Source organism: Dryobates pubescens, chromosome 33 (genome assembly GCF_014839835.1).
Source record: "Dryobates pubescens isolate bDryPub1 chromosome 33, bDryPub1.pri, whole genome shotgun sequence".
NCBI lineage: Eukaryota > Metazoa > Chordata > Aves > Piciformes > Picidae > Dryobates > Dryobates pubescens.
This window is the reverse complement of record NC_071644.1, coordinates 5366634-5385020: the sequence shown is the minus strand read 5'-3', so window position 1 is coordinate 5385020 and position 18387 is coordinate 5366634. Positions and strand designations below refer to the sequence as shown.

Genomic DNA, 18387 nt, shown 5'->3' with positions numbered 1-18387 from the left:
CATTTCTGTGGACTTCAAAGACACACCCCCCACCACCACCACCGTGCAAATACTCACCACACCACTGCCTCAACTCCTTTCTAAAGGAAAGAATTAAGAGCATGGGAAGTAACCACTTCTGAGATGCACTTCTGTCCTACTGACAGGAGCAGCATATTTACAGTCACCATTACAATTCTCCATGTGCACCCCAAATTGCAAAGAAAAATAATGCAGCCATTCATTTTATTTAACTTAACACCACATACAAACAGAAAGACCAAATGGTTTCCTAATCCTAACAATTTAGAGGGATTCAGCTGACAATCAAAGCAGCCTCCACAGACAGCTTGTTTTGATGAAGAAGGCATCACAGTTTCATTTCCAAGCGCAAGTCTAATCCCTCCAACAAGTCACCAGCAGCACCCAAAACATTTCGGTGCTTTGTCCAATCCACGTGGCTATCCCCAGCTGAACTCACCTCACCCCTGTCACAATATAAACATGGGTGGAACACATCAAGCTTCCACAGCAGAGAGCACAACCTCTGAGTAATAAGCATCTTGACTGCTAAAGGCTCCAAAACTGACCAGAGCAAATAAACAATAAACCAGGTTTCATTACTTTTTGTTAAAAGCACGATTTAAAAACAAGACTACAATGGTTGGTGACCAGGCCAAAGCCACACAAATGTTCTCCTACCAACTTGTTCCTATTTCATGCAGGGAACTGCTTGAGAGGGTACAGCAAAGGGCTGTGAAGATGCTTAGGGGACTAGAACATCTCTCTTACAAAGAAAGGCTGAGGGACTTGGAGCTTTTTTGCCTACAGAAGACTGGGGGGGGGGGGGGGGGGGGAGGTTTTCTCAATGCTTATAAATGCTTAAAGGGTGGGTGTCAGGACGATGGGGCCCAGCTTTTTTCAGTGGTGCCCAGTGTCAGGACAGGAGGTAATGGGCACAGACTTGAACATAAGAAGTTCCACCTAAACATGAGAAGGAACTTCTTTACATTGAGGGTGGCAGAGCACTGGAACAGGCTGCCCAGAGAGGCAGTGGAGTCTCCATCTCTGGAGTCACTGAAAGCGCACCTGGATATCTTTCTGTGCAACCTGTTCTGGGTGACCGTGCTCTAGCTGGGGGTTGGACTAGATGATCTCCAGAGGTCCCTTCCAACCCCTGCCATTCTGTGATTCTAAATGGCAGCTCACACTTGCAACATTTCCAACTACACATCAACATTCATTTCCAACGAACCCCAAGAAGTAAGATCTAAAAATATTTTGCAATCATTTATTTTGGGAGTGGGAGGGAAGAAGTGCAAAATGTGAGAAAGAGTTTAGCAAGACAGCTGAGGAACAGCTGAATCACTACCAGTCTGAGTTCTGCTCAGTCTTTAGAGTCCCAACAAACCTGTGTGTTACACAATGATCCATCCCTGAATCATTTTTCAAGTCAGGTACTTCTTACCCTCGGTTACAATTACCAGCTCTGAATTCTGTTTCTTTGCTCACCTATATCCACTTCCTATTCCTGCAAGGTCAGGGCATTGTTTATTTTGCCTCTGCTCAGTTCCAGTTTTTTGCCTCTATCTAAACAAGTGATTATTGTTTCATTTAGTGCACTACTTCTGAAGAACTCTGTTAGCTCTGTACCACTCTACCCTACACAAACCTCTCTACACTTTGTCAGGTGCTACAAACAGCTGCTTGGACTCATCACACCAATCAGCACTTCTACCACAGAAAGAAAGTTTCAGACTCTCTCCTCATCACAAGGATCTGTCCAAATTCAGGTGTCACTAGAATGTAGGAACATAAAACCATTTCTCAAACTTAGAATCAAAATTCTTGCTTACTATGCCAGCCAGCAGGGTTTAAGAGCAGATATACCATGCAAATTCCTTTACCTTGGAAATGAAAACTATTCTAAGCACAAAGACTCCAGTGCCAATGCTTACCCTTCTTTCCTAAATAATTCTGCTGCTTACAATGGTTTACACTTGGGGCAGGAATTGCTACAAAGAGTACTTTTTAACATAGAGAAAAACTTTAAAGCATTGAAATAATGTTTCTAAGTCCAGAGATATCTGTATGGGAGACACAAAAAGGTCAGCATCTTAGCTCTAGGTTCTGCTTACCTGAACATCATGAGGTTAAAGGAGTTTTTAAGCTAAAATGTGAGGCACATAAATGGAAAAGAAACAAGTTTTTCAAGTACATGTTACTGAATTACAACAGCACAAGGAAACTGAACCAGCATCAGGATGCAACATGCCGAATGCAGGATGCTGGCAGCCGAACGTCAGCTGATCAGCAAAGATAAAAACCACTTCTGCACATCCCATGCATCATAAACAAGCTTTTATCAGCAGCACTGAAGAATCCTACTGTTTATAGATAAAACACAGAATTAATTTATTTACCTGCTCTTACCAGATATATTGCTTATGAGAAACATTCCCTGAAAGACAAACTCTTAGTGTCTATTCTCAGCACAAAAAGCCAGAGAGGGAAAGAGAACATGAACCACCATGTACTGGGCTGAAGGAATCCCCACAGCATGAACAGAATTCAGCTGGAAAGCTCTGGATTAAAAAAATAATAGTAGTAAAAAATTAGCAGCTTTGGCTACTCAAAAGCCTGATTGCACATCCACTGATATTTACTGGCCCAAGTGAAGAAATATTGGGGTCTCAGCTGAATTTCTGGTAATCACATCCTGAGTTCCTAGCACTGAAGGAAGGGCTGTCAAAGGCTGATGAAGCCATGGAGAAGAGAGTTCTACCAAGTCTGGAACTGGTCTCTCCAGGTAAGGGTGAGGCAGATGTGCAAAGCCAACAGGGAAGTTTGGGCTGCCAGTATCTTATCTATTTTGCAGCTAAGCAGAGTTCTACTCTCCAATCATTATTTCATTCTTTTCTCACAAAAAAGACTAACCTGCCTGTTTGAGAAGCTGTAGTTTCACTCTGAAATGATTACATTCTTCACTAAACTGTGTTAAAAGACTAAATCCTTCAGGACTGTCCTGCTGCATCTAATACACTGCAAATGAACGTAATTGGGTCACCTAATTTTCCCTTGTTTGGCAAGGCAGAGGGAATGAAATTTAGTTCTCATCTATTTTTAATATGATTCACAAGACAGAATAATAAATGACAAAGATCTATATATTAAAGCCAAAACCTCCACCTCAGCGTTGCCAAAGCAATAAATCTGAGTTTAAAAACATCCCCTCCTTTTCCCAAGTAGTAAAGGAGGTTGGTCAGTAAACAAATGGCAAAACTGTCCTGCTCTCCAGCACTTCATTCCCCAAGCTGCCTGCAGAAGGGCTGGGTGAGGATCCCAGGAATGCCTTCTGCCCTGCAAGGCCCAACATGTGGACTGGGCAGAGTCAAGCACGCCTGACATCCCTGTTCTGATCCCTGCTTGCCTAGCAAACAGATCTCTGTGGCTGTTGAAAGCATAGTGCAATCCCGTCCCCTTGGCAAAAGAAAGCTTAGTTACCACTTAGACCTAAAACATTTCAGAATGAAGTTATACTTTCCAGCAAGGCAGTAAGAGATGAGTTGGAATTGGCCATCATTTTGGAATCAGAAGATGTCAACACCAGAAAAACAGCTGGGCTACTTTACAAGTGTGATACCGAAGTAGAAGGGGATTAACTATTTTTAACTTCTCCACTAGCATTAAGAGATGCTTCCCTACCCCTTTGTGCTGTTATTTGTCCTGAGAAGATAATAATGAAAATAGCACATAAGCCTTCCCAAAATCAAATTAAAAGACCTTATCAGCTTTCTCTTCATTTACTAACTCTGAGCACAATAATATGTAATGAAAAAAATATTGTCATTGTAGTTAACCTCCCTCTCTTTTTCTCTCCCTGATTAGATTCAGAACATCAGCTACTGCGTTGTCACTTTAATAACACAGAGACAGGAGAAATCTGTATTCAAACTCAGTTTAACTTGCCTGTTTTACAAACAGATGGAACAGCTCCTGAGGAACTCAAGCTCACTGGGAAAAACCTGTTTTGACTGAAGATGATTCCAACACACAGCAACTGAAAAATCACAGTTGTGTAACTCACTTCCACCTATACTCTTACAAATTCAAAACCTGGAAGGGCTCCTCTGTTGGACAATGCCACAGATGGGTTCATGATAAAGAACATTACTCTGACTCCCCTTCTATCACCCCTTTTGAAAAACAAACCCCAAAACTCTCAAAAAAATCTCACATCCCACCAGAAAAAGGCACACAAAAAATGTTTGGCTTGTAAATTTTGCCTGAAGCAAACTAGTAAAGCATCCCATTTGATTTTAAAGGCATGCTTATTTCAAGCAATGAGAAAGCAACAGGAGCTTTTGTTCTTTCAAATTACACATTGCCCTCAATGCTGTAGTCTTCTGTAATGCTGAAATTCCCAATATCCACATTTTATTGGTATGGGGGAAAAAACAGCCCTGAAACTGAGGAACTGACACACCCTAAACTAAGGGGGGGAAAAAGAAAAAGGCAGTAAGCTGTCTGTAAAAGCAGTATTTTACATACCTAGTCTTAATTTAGAGTACTTACAGCAGCCATCTGGCTAGCTCTTTAAAATCTAAGTCACAGCTGACTACCTCTTTAATATCTTGCTTAATTTCCAGTTATAGTCAAAAGAAATCCAACAGGAATTGGTTCAGCTACAATTTAGTTAGTTGTTTTCTTTTTTCTTCTTGAATCTGGCTGGTTCTGTTCAAGGCAGAAAAAAAACCCTCAATTAACAGGACAGGATTAGAACAAGCTCAGATAAGGAGTTGTGGAGAATAAAACCAACCGCTGCAGGTTTCCTTTGCACTACACAAATTGAGTTAACAGCCAGCATGAAGAGGTCCCTTTAACTCTATGATATCATTATCCAAGGTTAAGCTATTAGCCTCCACAGTGACACCACTGAGTACTTCAGTGGTTGAAGCATGGTTGCACTGGGAAGCTTGTAAGGGCAAGGGGATGCTGCACCTTAAAGCCATGTGAATTTTAAAATGACATTGTACAGAAAACACCTAGAGCCCTAAAAACCTTCCAAGCTGGAGCCTGAAACCTGAAGTCAGGAACCAGAGTCTGAAAAAGCCTGATACCAATTTTCCTCTAATTCATTCTGACTCATGACCTTCAGTCACAGGCAGCTGGAGACTGGATTAATTCCCATCTCCAGAGACACACGACAATGAAGAATTCATAACAGCTACCTATTTATAGGTGAACAGTAAGAGTTGAAATATTTAACATGGGGTTTTGTGTCTTCATTTCTATGCTCACTATTAGCTTTTCACCAACTTCAGAACCTGAACCCTGGTGTCAGATTTAGGCCACTTTCCAGCTGAACTCCACTGGTAGGTCTGCATCTCTTAAATGTTAGATTTGAATTTTGAACAAAACACTACAGTCCTCTCCCTTGATGAGAGACAGGAAACAGCCCAACATACTACCACTTAGACATGAAAAAAAATCTAAGGAAACTGCTGGATCAGCTTTCAGAGCTTGAAACAGGGCCTCAAAAATAGGAAATGCATTTAAAAAAGCTTCCCTATATACTAAACCAGTTCTCAGCTCAATGCTCAAGCTAACTGTAACAACCCCCCCCCCCCAGACAATCCTACCATTATAATCACCATTTTTAGGAAATCAATCCCTCCTGACCATCAGGCACACACAAACCAGATGATTTGGGTTTGGGGTTTTTTTTTTTGGGTTCTTTTTGCTGTACCACAGCAGCAACCTCTTAAAGAGAAGACATCTATCACATCTCATGAAGTTAAAAGCAGCAGCACAGGTTTTTAGGTAGTCGCTCAACTTGAAGCCTCTGAAATTAAATGTAGTAACAGCAACAAAACCTTAAAGAAAAAGAAAAAATACTTTCATTTCACAAAGGCATTCACACTTCAAAGATAAGTTTGTCAAAAATTCTTTAAGGGGTGACAACTCTCCTCTACAGCAGTTTACACATAGATTCCATCTCAGACAAAGCAACAATTCTCACAGAATCACAGAATCATTAAGGTTGGAACGTTATAATACTTTACTCAAGATGGTCTTCAGCAGCTGGATTGAGGAGTGCTGCTCTTGTCCTACTCATCAGCATCCCACACAGAGGCTCAGGTGCTTCTTCCCCTCTTTATAACAAAGCTGCAAATCTCCTACCCAGGGAATTAGGCACTAATGATAGATAGGCAATCATTTTAACTACCAGGTATCACACTAAGAATTATTACTGCTGTAAGAACAGCGTTACGCATCCATCATCAAAACAAAGCTGTACAGCAATGCTTTCTGTGGATCAAGGAGTAAACACTGTATTTTCAGACAGAAAATGAAGTTCCCAGCAGACAGACATAAACCTAAGATGCCATTTCCCATTCTTAAGAAATTAGTCTCATTTTCATAGTTTAACTTAAATCATAAACCAGTGGAAAAGTAGAGCACTAATAATAGGTAAAAACGTTATCAATACCTTGTAAGAACCAACACATTTTCATATAGCTATCCTGGTTTATATGATAGGTGTGCTGGACAGGACTCTGCTCTGGTAAGACCTCCCCGGGAGTACTGCATCCAGCCCTGAAGCCCTCAACACAGGAAGGACACAGACCCTCTGGAGTGGGTCCATAGGAGGCCATCAAAGTGACCAGGCAGCCGGAGTGCTATTGCCATGAAGACAGGCTGAAGGAGATGGGGTTGTTCAGCCAGGGGATGAGAAGGCTCCAGAGAGCAGCCTTCCAGTACCCAAAGGGGACTACAAGAAGGCTGCAGAGGGACTGTTTCCAAAGGCCTGCAGTGATAGGATGAAGGGCAATGGTTTGAAGTTAGAGAAGATTCAGACTGATGTTAGGAACAAGTTGTGCAGCATGAAGGTGGTGGAACACTGGAACATGTTGCCCAGGGAGGCAGTTGAGGCCCCATCCCCGGAGATACTCAAGGCCAGGCTCAACAAGGCTCTGAGCAACCTGATCCAGTTGCAGATGTCCCTGCTCACTGCAAGGGGGTTGGACTAGATCACATATGGAGGTCTCTTCCAACCCAAACCATTCTATGATTCATAAATGGAGATGCTACCTTTTGGGACTACTAATTATTGTCAGCAATGACAGAGCCTCCTGCAGCACGCTCATTCTATGATCATTGCAGAAACTGAACTGAGGCCAATACCCAAACATGCAAAGGAAGATGGAGCCCATTAATTGTGGTCATGTTCTTGTAATGCCAATCCGCTTTATGACCAAAGCCGTGTTTTCAAAGCAGCTCTGCAAGTGGTAACGCTGGGCCAAAGTGCTCTGAAGGCTGACAGGTCATGAGCAGTAAAACTGAGTTTTACTGAAGGCTGCTATTTATATTACAGACACTAAGCAGGCTAAAAAATAATACATGGGACAAATACCCTACACTCATGAAGCATAAACACCGATAAAGAATTAGCTGACTACAGAGGCAAGAATTTAGTTCAGTCTTTGTAATAACCCTAAAATAAGGTTGGGTTGCCTACGCAACACAGCACAATGTCAAAACTGCTGTGAGTATGTGTATATGTTTTCTCAGCAATTCTCCTGTGGCTTGAACAGGAAGCAGAAATATGGATGAAGCAGCACACATGCAGAATCTAGCAGCAGTGCTAATGGAGAAGCACATCCTGGAGAAGGGAAGACTCTGGGTGGGCCTTATAGCTGCCTTCCAATACCTAAAGGGAACTTACAGGAAGGCTGGAGAGGGACTTTTCATAACAGTGTCTAGCAATAGGACAAGAAGGGACAGTTTGAAGCTGAGGGAGAGTAGGTTTGGACTGAATTTTAAGAAGTTCTTCAGTAAGAGGGTGGTGAGACTCTGGAATAGGTTGCCCAGAGCAGTTGTGGATGCCTCCTCCCTGTGGGTGTTCAAGGCCAGACTGGATGAGGCCTTGGGCAGCCAAGTCTAATTGAGAGGCATCCCTACCCATGGCAAGGAGGTTAGAGTAGATGATCTCTAAGGTCCCTTCCAACCTAAACCATTCTAAGATTCTGTATGGTATCTTTATAAAGTGTCATTAATACTGTAATTGTACTCAGATCTTTGCAACTGAATTATGTCTAGTGCAAAAACCTGATGCTTCCATCAACTTAAAAAGGCAAGTGACACTAACAACCAATCTGACCAAGTTCTGAGCAGCTTAATCACACTGCATTGTTATGTTTAACCAGAAAAGGCAGAAGTCATGAGTGACACCTACCAAGAGGATTGCTCTGCAGTAGTGTGCTCCCTGAAGCAGCATTACACTTATAGGCATTTTATTTGGTACTCCTCGACACAGCATCTTCCTACAGACGCACAGCACACTCAGGACAGCTTTCCACTGCAAAAGTGACCTGTAATTTATCCTGACATCTGAACATCATTAATGCCAGATCATAAACATATTACACTGAAAATGCCTACAGTAGAGGGATTATGGCCAACTAGAATTTTTTTTTAAGTAATTAAAACATGAGTTATTAGGTTGGTGACTACTTCACCTTTTGTTTGTTTTGCAATACTCTATCAATGTACAGCATTAGGATTAGAGACTCTTAAATTAATAGTTCCTGACTACCAAAACTGCCTAGCCATTGGACAACAACAGGAAATACTGTTCTGGCCTCATACAACAATGAAACTTGATGTAAAATATGATAAATGCATCCCTTATGACACTTACTTACTGTGTTTCTTTAGATAAAATAATTAAATACATCTTCTGTTCTGCTTTCCTCATGATTCTCTAGAGCATAACCAAATAAGCAAAGAAGTCATTTCAGGTTTTAACTCAATATATGGTTTAATTTTTTTTAAACCAATCCAAACAGTTATTTTATTAAGAGCTCTTGCTAAAAATTGAACTAAGAATTAATGGCTATTTGTCCAATATGAATATATTCCTTGATCATGTTTTTTGCACTAACCATCACATAAAACCTTTGCCTCCCCGGTGGCCTGTTAGCTTCATTAATATTATTGGACAGTGTGGGCAAGAGAGTGCTGCTCCCAGGACCTTGAGAAAAATGACACTGTTGGAGAACTTTCCTCAGTAAAGTTTCATGAACTGGTCTAAATAGCTGGTTTTAATCATATGTGAAAAACTATGCCAGTTCCTCTCTCCTCTGAAAGATTTACTAAAACCACAATGCTCAAGAAAAGGATTTTTGTTGCCTCCTTTAGGCCTCCAAAAGAGACCATGCTGCAAGGGTATCTGATGGAAAGAGGAGGAAGGAAAAAAACCCTTGTCGATGTTCGGAGAGAACTCTTAATGTTCATAGGCTTAAAAAGAAATCCTAATCACACATCAATTTCACCACAGCCCTTTTGCTTGCTCTGTTTTTTGGTAAAGTGGGATAACAAGGACGGAAATCTTGCCTTCAGGAGACTTCCTATATCTCAGGAAAAGAGATGCAATTTCCTTCCTCCCTAGCCATAGTTTTGAATGTCACCTTAATTATATTAGCTCTGAATTGTGAAATAAACCTGTATGAGGTCATTAGCTTGACAGCAGGAATCTCCCTTAAGCACCACTGCATGATCACACATACACAGAGGCTGGAGAGAATCAACTACTGACTCTGAGGGGGTTTAAAGGTTTTATCAAGTCCAAATCAGTGCTGGGACTGATTATTTTCAGAGAAAAAGGAAAACTGGAAATATCACAAGCAAGACTAAGAATGCTCATATGTTAAAGACAACCAACCAAACTTGTGTGGAATCATGTGGCAAGTCTGACAGATTCAGACAGAAGTACAGAATTAACCAGGTTGGAAAAGACCTTCGAGATCATCAAGTCCAACCTATCACCCAACACCATCTAACCAACTAAACAATGGCACTAAGTGCCTCATCCAGTCTCTTTTTAAACACTTCCAGTGATGGTGACTCCACCACCTTCCTGGGCAGCTCAATCCAATGGCAAATCACTCTTTCTGTGAAGAATTTCTTCCTAACATCCAGACTAAACCTCCCCTGACTACACTAATAGACTTAAATAGACTACACAAATTGAGTTAAATACTAAAACCTGATTGTTTCAGTATCTCCTTTATACATAAAATGTGGTGCATTTCCAAGATAAATGGCAATTATTACCCTAAGAATGGGAGAATCATGCAAATGCAATACATATTCTAACTGATCAGACTTCCATATACACCAGTAACAACAAAAGGTGTTAGCCCAGAGACCATTAGCAACAATATCCAAGATAAGGCTGACCCTTCCACTAGCTAAAACTAGTGTAAGACTCCAGATCACTTCAGAAAGTTTTCAGGAGCATGCAACACCCACCAATTTGTGGCAGAACAAGGAACCGGGATTACTGAAGCTGCACTTCTGCACTTCCCAACCCGTTAGTACAATTACACTACATGTTTATTACATTTAGTGTCTCAAAGGGAAGGAGCTTATAGCAGTTATGTCAAAAACAGCAGCTATTAAATAAAGAGCAATGAAATGGATATATAAAACCCAAGGTGTCAAAACTGTCTTTACACACACACAAGCTATTACGCTTACAAAATTTTACTTGAGGTTTAAACCGTATTTTGTAAGAGCTAAGAACTAAGAATTATGACAGTGAAGCACTAAGGAAACCGTTGCAAACAGGTTTATGTCAATTGTGAAAGGTTGATTTTGCCAGTCCCCTGTAGCTGCTGACTGAACTTGCAGTGATAAAAGAGCTGTTTAAAAAAAACCTGATGTTGCTGACCTCTGAAGTGAAGTGAAACCTTTCATGAATTCCACATAAACCAATGAGTATTATTTGGCAGCGACAGACATTCCTGGGGCAGAAAAAAAGGCAGCTAGGCAGATGTGAAAGCTCCCATTTTCCTCAATTTGGCACCAACTCTTAAAGTTAATTGTTTTTTAAGTGTGTTATAGCCGATCTTTTGCATAAACATTCAGTTAGCTGTGTTTGTCCTGAAGGCTGATATTGCCTCCTCTGACCAACCCAGCAAGCTGCCAGGAAATTTTCAGTATTCCGTGTAAGACCCAGCACACTCCAACTTAGGAAACTCTACTAAAACTACATTTGTGTGGCAACAGGCACCACAGATCACCACAGCTGCACTATCCCCTCCTCTCTTCTACTAAAAGCTTTCCACCAGTGGTTTACCATAAACTGTTTCAGTATTAACGCTGCTCCCTCACAGAAATTCTGCTGCAAAAATATAGGTCACACTTCCTTTAAGTGTACAGATGGATACTTATTTAAAGCTCACTGAAATTAATTCAGAGTTCCTCACAGGACTTCAGTGTGCACTGAATCAGGACCTGGATGAGTTCAGAGGCAAAACAATTACACTTTAATTAAACTTCTTAACGTTGTTGTGAAGCAGTCAACTAATTTTATAGCTGGATACACTGAGTCAGAAAGTTTCAGAGCTTGGTCATGGTCATAAACAGGCTTGATTACTTAAGTTGCTTCCATATTTGTTAGTTCCCCTCATAACAGGGAAAATGGACTTCTTGGCCGACACATTTGCAAAAAATAGAACAGAACACCTTTAGACAAGTCTAATTGTTGTACAAATCTACTGACTCCACTTCTGTTACCCCCATCAGTAGCAAGAAGTTGAATTCTATTTTTGTTTTTCTATTTTTTGCAACAGTTTATCTCCAGAGACATTTAGGTTGTGAGGTTTGGTTGGTTTGTCTCTTAAATAGCATTAATAATGATGATGTCTCTATATCATCTTTCCCAAAAGAAAAGCAGGCATGGCAGATTTGCTATTCTGTAAAACCTTGAAAATACATTTTGAAAAGCAAGAGGCATTATTACACTTCCAAGATTCAGACTGACACTTGCACCATACGTAAGCACTGTAACATTGTCCAGTCACCAGCAGCAAGCAGAAACGAGAAACTCACTTTCCTCATTACTTTGAGCATTTCTTAGATAATGAGTCTGAAAATAAATCCCAGAGTCAGAAGAATATTCTCATCATTCAGTTACCAGTATTTTTGGTTATTTTCCTGATCTTTGGTTTCTTCTCACCTATTAACACTCCGTAGCCTTGCTCATTCTGGTCTATCTGCTCTCTTAGGCAAATGAAGTTCGTGGACAGGCGATGGTGCTTTAAAGGGAAAAAGAAGGGTCAGTCTCATCCACTCTCAGAGATACAACAGCATCAACAACAGCACACAAAGTATCTTGCTTTGTTTTCTCTTAAGTTTGGTGGTAAATGGTTTCTGGTACATTTAAAAATCAACACATGGATCATCTCTCTCACATACTTTTAAAGCAAGACCACTGGACAGCTGACATTTCTTAGGACAGAGAAGAGGTGACAAAATGCTTTCATTCCAATAATTTACATCTTTGGTGAACAGCAACATCAAGACAAATGCTTTCTGGGACTATTCATTTACTTGCATACATGCAGTATCTTAATTGGAATTAAATCAACACACCCAGCAAATCAGAACTCTCAAACTGAGCTGAAATAAAGTATCTCTCTAATACCTGTGATGAATAAAGTTATTGCAGAAGAAATTTTTTTGGAGTGAATTATCCTTCTCTTTCAGAGAAAACTCTACTGGAAGTTTCTCTAAGCACATGCAACAGCAGCCTCCAAAAGCCTCTTGCCTCTCTGCACACATAGCACTTGGGTGCGTTTTTGATGCTTGAAACTAGGTCAGATGCTCAGGAGGGATGCTTTGTAGTCAACAACCAACTTCAGAACTGAAATACTTACTAAAAGTCATAAATGTTTATGGTAGTTACAGATGACAAATGCTCTGGGGAGGAAGAGACTCATATTAAATGAATATAGATTGATTTCACACAAGCTGTTTCTTAGGCTAAGCATCAACCTTTAACATCACTTTCAGAGTGTCAAACACATTCAGATGTCAGCTTTACCTGCCTGTACTCAACTACAGGATGATTTTTAACCTTTAGCAACAAATGTGTATCACAGCCAGTGTTTGCAATGACAAAATTTAGGGGGTGTTTCATTTTGCATTTGGTTTTGGTTAGAAATTAACACAAATTGTTTCAGAAGCTTCTCTCCCCTCCTGCAAAATTTACTCAGACCCTGCATGGGGGAAAGAGGATGGCAGGGGATGGAAGAAATTGATACAACTACAGATGACCCATAACTGGGATTCAGGACTTGCTTTCTGTGCAGCCCTAACACTGAACATTCCTATGTTGTATCTCTAGTGAAATACAAGAGTATTTAAACAATTAGCCCTCCTTCCTCACACACACAACTCCTGTGCACCACTGCAAACAGCCACTCAGGTGAATGACAGCTCTGGTACATCCAAGAGATATTCATTACAATGACTCCTGTTAGGTTATGGGATGACATTTCTGGTGAAGATTTCAGCATCTTCTTACTTGGATATCCAAAATAACCCCAAAAGCACTTCTGTGCCCTATGCAACTTACCGTAACTTCTCTTGCAATGCTTAAAGTGTACTAAAACAGTGCTTCTGCTTTGAAGCAATTCTGGATAAGCCACAAAACTTTGGCCAAGCAGCTCTATGTTCAGCAGTTCAAATTGACCTTCACTCTTTTTGCTCAATCTTACAAGCCTCCGTGTAAATTTACACTACTCTGATGCACACCAACTACAAGAACGTGCAAATCAATTTACCATCACATCTAAACTACACTGAAGGAGCTGCTGATTTCTACTCAGATGTCACAGATATATGGACAGAGATCATTCTTTTTTGACTAATGGCAAAGTAACTCCAATGTATCTGAAGCATACCTGCCACCATTTTCCAGTTGAATTTGTTTGTCAAGGCGAATGGTAGCTTTCAGATTAATAAGAAAGTAAGTAATCACGTTTAAAAAGTGATTACTATGTAGCTTTCTGTATGACTTTTCACACTGAATGCACATACTTTCAAACTAACCCTCCTGAAGTACAGTTTAGCCTCACTTTTCATCATTTAGTGTTTCTCCTTCAGCTGGATACTTCACATAACACGAGCTTCAAAAGCACTAAGGGTGAAAGAAGTGGACAGCTTGCAAGTTCAGCAGCCAACAAAAACTAAACATAAAATTTCGATTTTTATAAATGCATTTTAAAATGACATTTTTCAAACACTCAGCAGACATTGGCTATCACCATACTGGAGCCAACTGGGATCAGAAAACAGACATACACCTCTTGCCTCCAGTGGCTGCTCATTTTTGGAGTTTGGTGTTTTGTTGGGGTTTTTTTTAACCCACCACATCTGCAGAATGTCTTGCTCTCATCTCACAGAGCATCAAAGCCTATTTTGTTCAATGTGCCAAGATGAGGAACAGTCAAATAAAAGATGATACACAGCAGAGCAAAATATTCGCTTGTTGAGGAGAAAGCAAACACAAGTCTGAAAGTCAAATGTACCCTGAGGAAGCACATTTGGATGTTTAGCAGAAACTAGTCTCCTCTCTCATCTGCTGCCTGGAGTATTAACACACTCGGATTTGGAAAACGATGCTGTTCCACTCTCACAGACCTTTCCAAGGCATAAAGAACAATGTGCCAGCACGCACTATCATTATACTGAATTAAAAGTTAGAGTGCTGCTTCAGATGCTCTGCAAACACCATTTTCGGCAAAGGTAAAATCGCCTCCAGGTGAAGACCTCTCTCAAGCACTGACCAAGGAGCGTTTCCCGGCACTTCACGCCGTGCAGCACCGCACGCTTCCCATGACACAAACAGGGGCTGCCCTGAGCCGGGGCGTCCAGATCCTGGGTGTTATTGCCTGTGGACGTGACACCTGTCTGCCCTCCCCGCGGCTCTTGCGCACCTCAAACAGCTTTTGGGTGGGAACGACTTCACCTGCCACAAAAATGCAGCCATGGCTGGGGTGGGACATCGCCGCCGTCAAACTGGGTGCCACATGACGTAAGAGATGATGCCAGAAAATTAAGAAGGCACCTCCCGTACCTGTGCTGCGGGGCCACGGCCTGGCAGCGCCCACAGACGCTCGGCCACTGCTGGGCCCAGGCAGGGTCAGGGGCCGCGGCCCCGAGCCCTGCTCCGCGCCGGGAATAGGGCGCGGGAGGCCGCCCCGGCGGGGCGGCAGAGAGGAGGCGCGGAGGCCCGGGGCCGGCGGAGCGACGCCCCGGCCCGGGCGAGCGCCTTTGTTCACGGGCGGGCGCCGCGCACAAAGGGCAGCCGCGCTCACCTGCGTGCGGGGCCGGGCCGGCCCCGGCGGTCCTGCGGCACGGGCGGCGGCGGCGGCAGCCGGGCGCGCTCAGAACGGGCGGGCGAGTCGAACGGAGCCGAGCAGAGCGGAGCGGCCGCCTCCTCAGTCGTGACTCACCGCGACGGCCCAAGGCGGGAGAGGGAGGGAGTGAGGGAGGTGCCTGGGCGGCTCCGGGGGAGGGACCCGCCGCGTCCCGGCGCCCAGGGCAGCGGCAGCGCCGCAGGCAGCACCCGAGAGCGAGCCGGCAGGAAGGGGCGGCACCCCGCGGCCGGGGCGGAGCCGGGAGGAAGGGACAGTCTTGCAGGGCGGGGCCTGGCGGATCAGGGGCGGGGCCACGGGAAAGGCCGTGCCAGAACCCGAGCCACAACCCCGACGGGAACGGAGAGCTTGAGTGCGGGGCTGCTTCCGCAGGAGCGCTCAGCACAGCTCTCCAGGGAAACGGGAGGTACTCAGAGGCTACCACCCCACTATTGCTAAGGGCTGCAGACCACCCCTCCCGACAGAGCCGTTCCATCGCGATAGGAGACGTGCGAGAGGTTGGCACTAAAGGGGGCACGCAGGCCAGTTCCTGCTATTTGCCGTATGCTTACCTTAAGAGCCACCCTTGGAATCAGAGCCTGCAATGACGTGGTGCCGAGCGTTTCATGCTGTCCCCTTGCTGTCCTATTCGGCGGGGCGAGGCTGAGGAGCATTTCTGCGGCAGAGCCGTGTTGGGTAAACCACATCATGTTAGCACAGGTTACATGAGTCTCCTCAATCCTACTGTGCTAAGAAGGTTAAACATTGCGAATTCAGTGCAGGTTAATTCAACCTAATTCAGCAAACGGGAAACACCATCTTCTGAAAACCTCCAGCCATCAGAGGTTCATAACCTCTGCTCACCACTAATATGCATTTTGGTTCCCCACTAGGCTTCACAATTCTGCTGTTACCTATGAAGAGCACTGCTCGGGTCAGCAAGGGAAATACTAAATTCCTGGAAATAAAAATGCTTTGTGTACTGAGTGTGACTTAGAAAAATCCATCCGTTTTCTACTTGCTATTTAACTTAATTGCACAAAAACAGTCACAGTAATGAAACAGGTGGCACTTTCTTTAACAGCTTGCTACTCGATGACATCAAAGCCCAGTGCCACTGAAATCCATACCCCCACTGCCAATTAATGAAGGTCTTAACATGAAAGCCTTTGCAAAGAGCAAACCCAAGCTGCTGACAGGAACAGGAATGGTGCAAATATGCTGGGATCTGAGATCACTAGCACATCCCTACCACACAGCAGGCAGTAATGATTATTAATTATTTAAGAAAAGAATGTAAGAGCTCCAGCATAAGCTTAAAAAAAAATGTGCAGAAGCCTTGCTCTGGGATCCTCCAGCTGGATTACTGCTAATTAGCACTGTACATGAGTCTAAGGAGAAGATCTGAAAGCATCTCATGCTAGCAGGAGCATATAATTAAGCCATCATTTGCATCTTTGCAATAGTATGAATTTTCCTACCGATAACATCACATAGCATCAATTTAGCATCCTGCCTTTATTTAGAAAGGGATTTAGCAGACAGAGATAACTATAAGGCTTCCTCTGCCCCTGGAGAAGTTTAGATTTATTTGCTTAACTGAGTCTAAATCATCTTCTGCCTCACCTTACTCTCTTACCATCAAGCTTACCAAGATGTTTCACTAGCAAGCAAGGTGACATCTTGACACTATAATTATCACTTGTATCATCCTAAGCCACGATGGATTCTTAAGAGATCTCTCAGCTTCCAGTTCTGTAACAGATTTAGTAAAAAATGGTTCATGCCTGATGGGAATGTACCAACATTCACAAAGTAAGGATAAGACAGAAGGGCACTGCACTTGATCAAACCTATTATCTTACCAATCACCACTCTACTTGTCCCCAGCACAAAATGGGAAGAATACAGTGTGGCATCAGCAGGGGAATGTTAGTTTAATTATCTAAAGGTTGTCTTTCTAACACTTTTACAAGTACTGAATAAAGCTTGGGTATTATTTTGTAAAAAAATAAATAAAATCTAACAGATTAAATGAATTTTTCTTTTCAACAGCTTCTAATTTCTTCTGTTTGATGAGACCATTGATTGTTCTAGTAAGTCAAAACATCTTGAAACCTTCCCTGAATCCACAAATTTACTCTGTCCTTCTCTAATCTCCCATTCTTAATCAGTTCTGAGATTCATTTAGGATTCCTTCACAGTACAGCTGCTTCCAGCATCTGAGTCCCTCTGTATTTGTTGGCATCTCCCTCTCATTAAGAGCTCCCAGCAGCATCTGTACACACAAGCTATGCCTTCATTATCCACCTGATTTAACCACACACAACAATGATGAAATCTCCTGCTTCTCTCAAAGATGTGTATGGTACCCAATGAGGGAATTGTTTTGAGTCTGAGATCTCTTTTTCTTTTGATAATGTTTTGTATTTCAGACTTAGTCTGACAATTCCAATCCATCCAAATCATGCTCTGATGCAGAAGAGTGCAGTGTTGCTGAAAATTAAACACAGTTCAACCAATCAAGTCTTTGGGACACTATAATAAATGATGGAGGTTCACAACAATCAGTTGAAATGTCCATGACCAGTGGCAAGCACAACTGGTGAAGACTGGAGAGCATATACCAGAAAATTAAAGAAATAGTTCAGCTGCCTTAGTTCACTGATTCATGCATTGTATTGCATTGGAAGGGACCCTCAAAGGTCATCTTGTCCAACCCCCCTAATATTTCTGCAGACCACACAGTGTGGAGGTATGCAGAGGTACTTAAGAGATGGACAAAAAAGGCCTTTAGCATTAAAAAAAAAAAAGTAGCAATGACTATGTCTTTTTCTTTTTTTGTTAATACAGTAAGAAACCTTCTCAGCTGCATATTTTATTCAAAAACAGAAGTGTTCCCAGGTTAAATTTGGGATTTACAAAGCTGCAAAGCACACTCTTTTATGACAACATTAAAGAACTTCATTTTAATCTCCAGCTCTCAAGGCTATTAACTGGACACTCCAAAGAAGAGCTGTTCACCCAGACATTAACACTTCTCTGTCTGCAGGATCTGCAGGTGGTTCTGCCTAATGGCTTTCAGAACATCTGCCATCGTTACTGACCTACTTCTGGAGGTATGTTGAAAACAAGATCCTAAACATTATCATTACAATACCGAGGTACAAAGAGATATCCGGATCAGAAATTGCTT

At 42.4% G+C, this 18387-nt stretch overlaps 1 protein-coding gene across 2 annotated transcripts in view; it reads right to left on the bottom strand.

The window, feature by feature from the left end:
* Positions 1 to 15426, bottom strand: part of CTNNBIP1 (catenin beta interacting protein 1) — a 34074-nt gene extending 18648 nt beyond the window's left edge. The window contains exons 1-2 of one of the 2 annotated variants that reach the window (XM_054175872.1): positions 15153 to 15426; positions 12008 to 12086 (exon numbers count right to left, since the gene is read on the bottom strand). The gene's annotated coding sequence lies outside the window, so the exon portion shown is untranslated. The remainder of the gene's footprint in view (positions 1 to 12007; positions 12087 to 15152) is intronic. The other variant, XM_054175873.1, reaches the window with a different exon arrangement.
* Positions 15427 to 18387: the final 2961 nt, after the last annotated feature.